We start from the raw sequence: 10712 nt of genomic DNA on the forward strand, positions 1-10712 counted from the left end.
GGGGGGGGGGGGCGGTACCTGCTCGAATATCTATATAGGAGCCTTACAGCAGGGACTCTGTGCATTTTCAGAATTAAGTTAATCTCGTGTTCCCAGTTGACATTTACTAGATGCTTAACTATTCTCTTAACAGACACCTTGTAAGGAAGAGGATGTCAAATGTCAGAAGAGGATGATTGTTGTTAGTTTGCCATCATTCTCAGTGCTTCACAAAGTGTACCCGAAGATCATTTACCTCAGATATACCTGGGGGGTGGGGGGTGGGGTGGCGGGGGTTAAATTTCTGGCTTATGCCCTGACAGCTCAGTGAAAGAAAGTAAAGGTCCCAGAAAACTCCATTGTAGATGAACTGTTGACATTTTAAATCAACTTCAAAAACTTGAGAACCACTGCCCTGTGTAATGCCTACTATGTGTTGTTGTTAAAAAACTCTGTTGGCATAGTGGTTCAGTTTGGCTGGTCTCTGAAAGATTGGTGGGTTGAGCCTACCCAAGTGGCTCAGGTGGAGAAAGGTGTGGCAGTCTACCTTAGTAAAGATTACAGCCCACAAAACCCTAGGAATCAAATATTGTGGGTTGGTGTTGTTGCTGTTGAGTTGACTCTGACTGGTGGCGATCTTCTCTGTAACAAGATGGACCAGCGGGATCTTCATGATTGAATCCACTGTTGTAGCTATTGTGTCCGTCCATCGCTTTCATTGGTCATCAGTTTTCCAGACATGATGCCCTTTCTACTGGTCGGACATTCCTAATGGTGGGTCCAAAGTGAGCTGAAAATCTCAGCACCCTATTGTCTCTGGAAGATTCAGTTGCCTTTCTTTGAGAGTGATTTGTTCATTCTTTCAGTCGTGAGTCATTAATCGACTGAAACGCGGTCTATAACAAGATGGCTCATTCCCTGACCTTTTCAGTCTCACCGGCATGGCAAGATGACATCAAGGAACAGCCCACTGCCAGCCCTGTACAGTGTAAAAGGTGAAGATGCCGATCATGGCTCAGGTTGGAAACAGCCAGGGCCCTCCCTCAACTAGAGCACAGATGATTCAAAAGGAGTATTGTTCCTAGAGGCCTGAAACACCGAGGCCTTCTGGAAACAAGGGCCCTTGGATCACAGCTCATGTGGGAGGAAGGAACCAGGCAAGGCTCTGGTCTCAATGCCAAGTGATGTTCAATGTGTCGGAGCTTTAATTCTCTGCACAAGCCCCCCAGCAGTAAGCTGGCCTGTGCCGTTTGCCTTCACGAAGGAGTCCACTGTCCCCCTGCAATCCCCGAAGGGCCAGGATGCACGGAGAAAGCTTGACCTGAATCGGATGACTGGAAGCATGACAGTGGTGTCCAAGTTGGCACTATCAAGTTTGTAGGAGAAGCTGGCTCCTGAGTTCAGTGCCTTACCTGTGTCAGCTCATTTAATCAGTTGACTGCAGGGGAAGTACAGGATGTCCACGAGAAAGCATTTCATAATAATGTAGATAAGAGTTATAACCCAGGAAAGAATCCCAAATTGCGACTATTCCACTCAAGAAGCACTCCTATTAGGAAACAAAAGAAAACAAAACAAAAAAAGCAACCTCTGCGAAAGTGTCTCCAGATGACACTTTGGCCCCACTGGAAAATGATTAAGATGATGCAAAGTAAATATGGTGAGAGGGGGTGGGGACAGAGAACCCCAGGATTGATGATTGACACCATCTCAGATGAGTGCTTCTCAGTAGGAGAAGGCGCTGAGGTTTGGATGCCCAGGTTCTGAACTCCCAATCGTTCTACGTTTACTTTGTCTGTGGATCCCAAAGTGACTGAGGAAAGTGAGAAAGGTTTGAGCTAACGATGAAAATAAGGTCGGTATTGGGGGCCCTGACTTGCAGCATTCAGTTGGAGATATCAGAGACATCGCTTCCTGATAAAGGTTTAAGAACAAGAAAGAACTCATAGCCACGATGAGTTCGTATCTTACAATAAGGGACTCAGATAAGCCAGGTCAAACTAAACCAAATTCACTGCCATTGAGCCAGTATGATTCACAGCAATGACAGAGTAGAACCACCTCTGCGTTTCTGAGACAGTGAAACTGTTTGCAGGAGTAGCATCCCCTGTCTTTCTCCTGAAGAGCAGCTAGTGGTTTCAAACTGTTGACCTCGTGGAAGGCAGCCCGACTCGTGACCACTACACACCGGGGCTTCCATTAAGCTCCGTAGCTTGTTGAATTGAGTATATCCAGTGGACTACAGGATTTGAGTATCTTAAAAACCAGCTAATAATTAGACAAACAGTAAAGGCAACAGAAAGAGACTTGACTCATTCAGCCAAAAGAGATTGAGATGCAAATGGAAGTGATTCTCAGAGGGCTCTTGTCCCTAGAAGGGCTCCTGTGACCCAGGGAGAATTCGATGATCCTTTGACTCAGGAGTCGTTCCTAAGGTAGCGATTAGAGATGTGCTCAGAGAGGTAGCGCTGAGGAGGCTCTCTGAGGGTGCTTTCTTCGTGAGCACTGTTGGAAATGGACTCTCGGCAGCAACCCAGATGCCCCCAAAGGGAATTGGATCAATAAGCTACGATTCACAGAATATTGGATAAGCATAATAATGATGTCAAAGAAAAATATTGACACAGGATAACATAGAAAAAATGGACCATAATAAACTCAGAAGATTTTGATTAAGAAACTTAAGTAAGCATAGAAAGAAACCCCCAGAAAAGCACAAATCAAATGTTGTCTCGGATTATCTTTGGGTGGTACTCCGCCCCTCAGATATTAGTAGATATTTACAAAGTTTCTTGTTGAGCATGCGTAATTATTTTTATATTCTAGATAATTCGTTTAATGCAATAAATACAACCGTGAGCTACTGTTAAAAAAGTGCATGGTTAACCTTCTAATCCAGATTTCCCTGATAGTCGTAATCCTTTTAGACACAAATGTCTAGATAATTTTATTTTGAATTCAGATATTCCTGTAGGCTCTGAGGAGCTGCTAGTCTCTCACACCTTAGTCTGAGTTAGTCGGCAGGCATTGCTATCTACTGCTGGCACCCATCATTGCTGTTCAGTACAGTGAGTTTATTCCACTTCTCGGTGGCCCAGGCGAGACAGAATGGATATGCCCATAGGGTTTTCTTCACTGTGATCTTGACAGAAACAGATGATCAGACTCTTTCTTCCAAAGTGCTGCTGAGCAGGTTTGAAGCTCCAGCCTTTAGATGAGTAGCCAAGCACCAATGGTTTGTTCTACCTGGGACTGAGGGTTCCTGATTCCAAAGAATGAATGTGGATGGAAGAGGACTTGCATCTGGTCAAGGAAGAAGGGTAGAGACGAGGGTGGAGAAGGGCTATCAGCAGCGAATGTTAGAAACTCAAGCCTCCATACTTAATACCAAGTACATTCTGCATAGTTTGAAAAGCTCGGCCTAGGAAATGCCCTACTGAGATTCCAGCCACTCAGATCTCAGTGCCTGGTTGGGAATAACCACTGTGCCTCCAGGCTTGGCTCCTTTTCCTAAGTGCAGCTGAATCAGAGGAGTCAGAAGATCTCCATCTCCTGGCAAATGATGCCATTTCCTGGTGCCAGAGCTTAGGTTTCCAGTTTTAGCCCAAACTAGTAATAGATACCCATCATCCACACCAGCTGCCATCGAGCTGATTCTGACCCATGGCAGCGGCATGCGCGCAGAGTTGAAGGGTGCCCCACAGGGTCTCCAAAGCCGTGAACGCGCAGCAGCCTTTTTCCTGAGGTGCCCTGGGCAGTTCGACCGCCCGTGTTCTTCTGGTTAGTAGCTGAGTGCTTACTGGTCGGGCTTCAGTCTCCAAGCTGAGGGCACAGAGTTATATGAATGTATCAGAACATTGGGAATATAGGTCTTCCCCCAAAGAAATCACCTTTTAGCCGCTGTTGTTGGACTATATTCTTTGGGACATTAGTCTTAATGGAAGGTTTCATGAGGGGAAAAATAAAAGGGTGGGCGGGGCAAATGAGTTGGTGGAAGGTGAAAGGCCAGTGTGCCCACCAGCCTCCATGGCCTTATTCACTTTCCACATTTGGTACATCGAGGCTTCAGAAGACTGGCCTTAAAGACATCCTTTGAATTTGGGGTAGCCTTGAATTTGCTAAGTTATACTACGAAAGAATTTCTTTTTGCATACCTGGTTTTTTTACTCTAGGAGAAGATAATAACAATAACTATCCAAAACCACTGCCCTGAAGTCAATTCTGACTCATAATGACCCTATGGGACATGGTAGAACTGCCCCTGTGGGTTTCCAAGGCTGTACATCTTTATGGGAGCCGATAGCCTCCATCTGTCTTGCCTGAGTGGCTGGCAGGTTTGAACCTGCTGACCAACACTTGGCCCACTACACCACCAGGGCTCCTGTAGGGAAGAGAGACTGATCTGGGAGTATGTGGTAGCATTCTTTGTCTCCTTCTTTGAAAAAGAGGATCCTCGTTTTAGCTGATGTTTAGAGCTTCAAGCCCAGAGTGTGTCTGAAGCCACCTGGGGGACGTGAACTTGGAGATTTTCACACCCTGGTAGAGCACACTTGCTATTCGAGGAGCGCTATCAAGTGGGGCTTGAGTTTACATAGTACATGTTTGCCCGAGTCCAGTAATAAGCAGTCTATGAAAACTGGTATGGTCTAGGTTTTGGGGTTGTTTAAAAAAAATCTTGTAAGGGAAACCTGAGAAGACATGTGCACCCAGTCTCCCTTCCTCAATTTTTCCTTCAGTGAATGCATGAAGCCCTTCTCTACAAACAAGTTTTAGTAATAAAGCAATAGGTGCATTGGATCCCTAACTTTTCCGCTTGGAAAGGACAGTGTGAGATGGCTTGCCTGTACTCCAGAGGAAGGAATTCTGGAGAGCAAGATGGGCTCTGGAGCCAATGAGAATTCTTGTCCCATCTCCCTTGGGCCTGGAGATACTGAGTTATAGGTGAGCCTGGGCCAGCTGGGAAAGTCCAAGCCAGGTGGGTTCACCAGGGAGCTTAGGTTTGCAGGGCCACTGCCATGGTTCTGCCATGACTGACAGAGCAGGAACTCTTTTTAAGTCTCCGGAGATGACCCTGACTTAAGATTTAAAAAAAAAAATTATTTTTAAATTTGGTATTGTGGTAAAAACATATTAAGCAAAATATTTACCATTTCAACATTTTTATATGCATGATTCAGGGGCACAAATTACATTCATCTTGTTATGTGCTCAACCCTGAATTTGTTTCCAAATTGTGTCATTTCCCTTAACAGAAAATCACTGCTCCCTAAGCAGTGATGAGTTCAGAATTTTGATTACCTAAACTCCTTCATGGAGTTCCAATTTTGGGAGACTAGGAATCATGCAGAAAGATAATATAGAAAAGGAGATATTTTCAGTGACAAACCAAAAGCATATGCATTAGATTAAAACACACAAGAATTGAGCAAACGTTTTAGAGTGAGAATGTAAAACTGACACTACGCCCCCAAAGCCCCAAACCCAAACCAAACGCATTGCTGTTGAGCCCATGCTAACTCAGCCGCCCTGAAGGGCAGTCAGTGGCCGACACACGCATGGATGTGCACCGTCGCTTCCTCACACGGTCACAGCAAGTCTCAGAAGTCGCAGAAACAGATGGATTGACGTGTCGAGGGGTAAAGGCACGACGGTCGCCTTCCAAGTCATTAATTTTGGGAATGGTTATGGAGATAGCTAAGTAATCAAAGTCCTTTTGCTTTTTAAAAAGAGTTTTATAGAAATCATTTGAAATTGGGGTTTAAATATACATGTGCATGTACCTAAATCAATTCTAGGCCTCTGGCCGAGCCGGGATGTGGTCTCAGAATCGGTGCGGGAACCCTGAATCTGCCCTAAGCTGGTTGCCTAATGTCTCTCTCTGATCTTCGATGTCTTTTTCAGGCTGAGAAGAAGAATGTTCCTGTTATCCCTATTCCCTGTACTTTATTAGGATGAAGCCTATCTGCTCAAGAGGTAGAGTTTATGGAAATCACTAGAGTTAGGATCTTCTCCAAATTTCACCCAAGCAGTGGGGAACTAGGAAAGGTTGAGGTAGCACAAGAGAGAGAAAAAATCCAGGTGCGCGGGCGGGGAAACTGGGTCTCACTCATCCCTTGTGAGACTGTGATAGAGCAAGAAGACCCAGAGCTTTGGAGTCAGGCAGACTCCAGTTTAAATGATGCTACGGGATTTGCGATGACTCCTATTGCCTGTGTAGTGCGGTGGCCCGCACTTGCTCCTGGGAGTCAGTATTGTGGTGGTGGTCAGGTGCCATCAAATGGATTCTGACTCATGGCCGCCCCGTGTGTGCAGATCCGAACTGCCCCACAGGGTTGTCCAGACTGGGTGACGCTTCAGAAGTAGATCGCCAGGCCTATCTTCCCAGGAGCCTCTGCATGGCAAGTATTCAAGCCCATCACTATTAGTTGTGCTACTTTAACGAGTTGTAGCACTAACTTGGGAATTATGTTTTTACCAAATACTTGGACCATTTTTTTATCATGCACCTGTGTTGGGCTGGGTTGTCAGGAGGCCCTTAAACTCTTCCTACTTGTGTCCCCTTTTCACCTCAGAGATTTGCAACACAGGAGATGCGCTGCCACAAACACCTCAGAATACTTGTGTGTTTGATTTTTGAATTATTTTTAGTTGTTGTGCATTTGGAAACCTTTGCATAAAATTTTCAGGACTTGCACTCCAGTTATGTGACTCCAAATGAGTTTAAAAAGCTTGGCTCTAGAGAAACAAATCTAGTCTGTCTGTCTGTCTGTCACACACACACACACACACAGATTTATATCAAGAAAATGGTTTACACAGAGTCCGCACAAGCTGGTGGAACAGAGGCAGATGAATTCAAAGTCAGCAGCTCAGGCTTATGACTGGAGAGATGAATGAAATCCAATACTGGCAGACCAAATGCTTATGGCTCCTAGTATCAGTAGGCAGTTGGGCAGACCATTGGCGCAAGTCCGAAGAACCAGAAGTCAGTGAGCCAGATGCAGGATCTAGATCCAACAGAAAGCAAACAAGCTTTTCTACAGTATACAGGAAGTGAGCTAGGCCTCCAGGAAACTTCCTTTCAGTTGGATCAGAGCTCTGACCTGAGTAAGAGAGTTTCATTCTACCCTAATCTTCTTACAGCTATTGGCTGCTCACCGTAGAGCCCACCATGGAGTTGATTACATTGTGTTAGGTCACATTGTATTAGGCCACATCATAGGGAATTACTAAGCCTTACTGCCAAACCACTGAGAATCCTGACTTAGCCAAGTTGACATAAAACCTAACCATCCTAGTGCTCCAGGGGTAAGGGGTTAGGTACAATCAAACAGATTTTTTTTCCTTTTGTTTGCTCTCAAGCAGTATGTTTTTTTTAAATTCTTATTCATTTTTTAGAATTATTTAAATAAATACATAAAAATACAATTACACCATCAGAAATCTTGTGGAACCGAAAATAACAGCTAGATTTCCAAAGATTTTTTGTCTTCATCTTTGATTGTAGAAAATTGAAGCCTAAAAGAAGTTTAAGAGCTTTCTGAATATCACTCAAGGTGTCTGTGGTGGAAACCAAGCTTTAACGGGGTTCAAGTGAATGAGAGCCAAGTGTTCTTTTGTTTGCTGCTAATCCAGTCCATTGCTTAGCAATCCATTTATGAATTATAAAGTATCCTACTTGTCATGCTGGTTGAATTATTTCATGGTTTAGAAATACAAACTTGAAGAGTTTATGTAAATGATGAATGTCCAGCTCACATACTAATTAAAAAGAAAATCATTAGAATGAGCTTTATTCTTATTTCATTAAAAAAAAAAAAGTAACCTCGATGCTAGTCAGATCCACTTGGAATGCATACAGGGAAAGGGAACTTCTCATTAAAAGAAGATACTCAGGGAAAAAAAAAGATACTCAGATACACAATTTCCCCATGTGAAACAGCATGTTACTTAGCATGCTAGATGGAAAAAGTAAAGGTTGAGGAAAGAGGGTAAGCAAGTAAATGTGTATACAGTATACCTTTTAAAATAAGAAGCACATGGCCGCTTCTCCTGTGGCCAGACAGGAGTGTACTGAGGCGGCGGGTTGGCAGACCCGGTGTGTCTCCAGCTGAAAGGACGAGAGCTGTCTAACAGGGAAATAATTGTTCACATCTCTGAAAACTTCTACTTCAATTATTGTCAGGATTCTCCTGTGCAAAAAACCATATCCAAGTGATTGGGTTTTTTTGGAAGAGTCTGCTGTGGGGAGTAGCCTGTTTATAAACATCATCATCATGTGCTTGTGTGCATGTGTGTGTGCCCATGCGTGTTCATGTGGTACTTTTAAACTAGAAAGAAGTAAAATGTTTTAAGTTCCCCATGATTTGTGTCTTACCCCCACTCAGCATCTTTTATTTGTTGTGCTGATAACTTATGGAATGAAGACACAGAACCATACAGTGGTGACTTGTGCGGGTATTACACAAACCATTGTTAAGAAAGGTGATTGTATTTTTTGTTAATCACTTTATTAGGGGCTTATACAGCTCATAACAATCCATACATACATCAATTGTGTAAAGCACATTTGTTCTTTCATTGCCCATGATTGTATTTTTTACTGGGGATGGGATGGGAATTATTTTCCTTTTTGCCCTGGCTACTGGGAATTGAGAGACCATTTTAATATCCACTCATGTTAACAGCATTCCTTATAGCTGGGCTGCAGGACTTATTTGTGATTGTACCATTTCCTTCCAATGGCATGTGTGCCTTTAGTTATGTTGCCGTAATGGGTATAATTTAAATAATTCAGTAAATGAGTAATATTTATATAATTTAATGAGCCTCTAGTGATGGCTTTGTAAGCTTAGATTAACCATCCTTTTGGCTTGTATCTTTAACTTTTTTTTTTTTTTGTAAAAAATCATTTTTTTGGGATATCTTACAGACATCATAATATTCCATAGTTCAACCACATCAAGGAGTGCTGTACGATTGCTTACTGCCACCATCAGTGTCAATACATTTTCATTCTTTTTTTTTTCTTTTTTTTAACATTTTATTAGGGGCTCATACAACTGTTATCCTATCTTTAACTTTTTTATGAATTGAAATTATATATGTCTTTCATTGACAGTGTATTTTTGAAAAAAAAACACTTATGCCAAAGTTTTTGGATAAAGTTCAATAAATAAATAAAGTTCAATTAAACCCTCAAGTTGTATATGGCTTAGCAGCCAGAATTATAGTACACTTCATTAGGTAGTTTAGGAACTTCCTATTTCCCTAGTGTACATAAGGCAGTTGACTGGGCAGTGTGATAAGAATATTAGGAGGATTTGGTTTCTGGGATTGTAAATCTTTACCACAGCAGATAGCCTTCTCTCGCTCTTGGATTTTGTATGTGGGCATAAGAAAATAATGAGAATTGGATGAGGAAATGACAGAAGACATTGGGAAAAGATCCTTTCTTACCATATGGGGTGGAAATGCATAGCAGGGCTTGTCATTCCCTCCTACGTGCTCTGTGACACTTGCTTCTCCTTTGCTGAAGGCACCGATGGAGGGCATTGCAGTTACTGTTTATTGTCTCCCTGTTACACAAGCCTTGGCCTGGCCTTCATGTTCTCTGTGCATGTTGGGTTTAGCACAAGGCAAACAGTACCTTTCTTGCACATAATGATTCATATTTACGAGATGGCAGACTAGAAGATGTGTGTTAGTTCATTAAGTACTTCAGAGTAAAGATAAATCTATTTAATATTCAAAGAGGGGTCAGGAGGCAGTTTTTGCTCTCAACGTGTAATGTGTGCTCATTAAGAAGAATAAAAACAACAACACTTTTTTTAGCCCCCTTAGAAAATCAAATTGCTTGCAGTCCCACGTGTCTTCCACTATTCCGTTCTAAGGAGCACTTTGATGTTGAACGGGAAGAGTTGACTTAGGCGGCCCAGCGCGTCTTTCCTCCTCGGCATTTCTGTGTTGTTGCTCACAGACCGCGGTGACGAAGGCCTGACCTTTACCTTCAGGGATATTAGTGCAGACCACGGTCGCCGCATTTACACTGTGGGCTGTGCTGCCTTCTCTCTCCCGGAGGGCACAGGGTCATACAGAAAACCATTTTTTAAAAGTTTTGTGAGTCATCAATCCAGGCTGTTTGGGAGAAGGACATTCTGCCATTAAACAAAATGAGAAAATTCATTTTTTTAATAGTCTAAGTTTTAGAACTGTTTTCAATTTACAGAAAAGTTGTACAGAGAATTCCCATGTACCTCTTCTTGCCCACATACTTTCCCCTGTAATGAATACTTTTGGAAAGAATCTATGATGTCTCTTTCCTGACTCTGAGATGTATTTTATCTACTTGTTGGTGTTTTCCCATAGGAATTAGGACCAAGCCCTTGTGGTGCTGTTGGGTGAACACTGAATGTCCGCATGTGTATGTGCGTGCTTGGGCGCGCGTGCTCACAGGAAGATCAATTCAAATACCCCAGGCACTCCTTTGAAGAAAGTGATCTTCTCCCATACAAATCTACAGCCTGTAGACAATTGGACATCTCCTCACAAAGGTGCAGTATAGCACCGATGAAAACACACAACTTTCCTCTAATCCTTTAATGCTTCCTCCAATTCTCATGACCCGAATTCTACCTTACAAATACTGCTAGACCAGAGCATGTACACTGGTATAGATAAGAGCTCGCAACACAGAGAATCCAGGACAGATAAAGCCCTCAGGACCAATAATG

At 43.0% G+C, this 10712-nt stretch overlaps 1 pseudogene; it reads left to right on the forward strand.

Moving 5' to 3' along the window:
• The window catches only part of LOC101644755, a 13695-nt pseudogene that overhangs the window by 2461 nt on the left and 522 nt on the right, over positions 1-10712 (forward strand).

The sequence above is a fragment of the Echinops telfairi genome, unplaced genomic scaffold (assembly GCF_000313985.2).
Source record: "Echinops telfairi isolate 266 unplaced genomic scaffold, ASM31398v2 ScPeMD7_70;HRSCAF=299, whole genome shotgun sequence".
NCBI classification, from domain to species: Eukaryota; Metazoa; Chordata; class Mammalia; order Afrosoricida; family Tenrecidae; genus Echinops; species Echinops telfairi.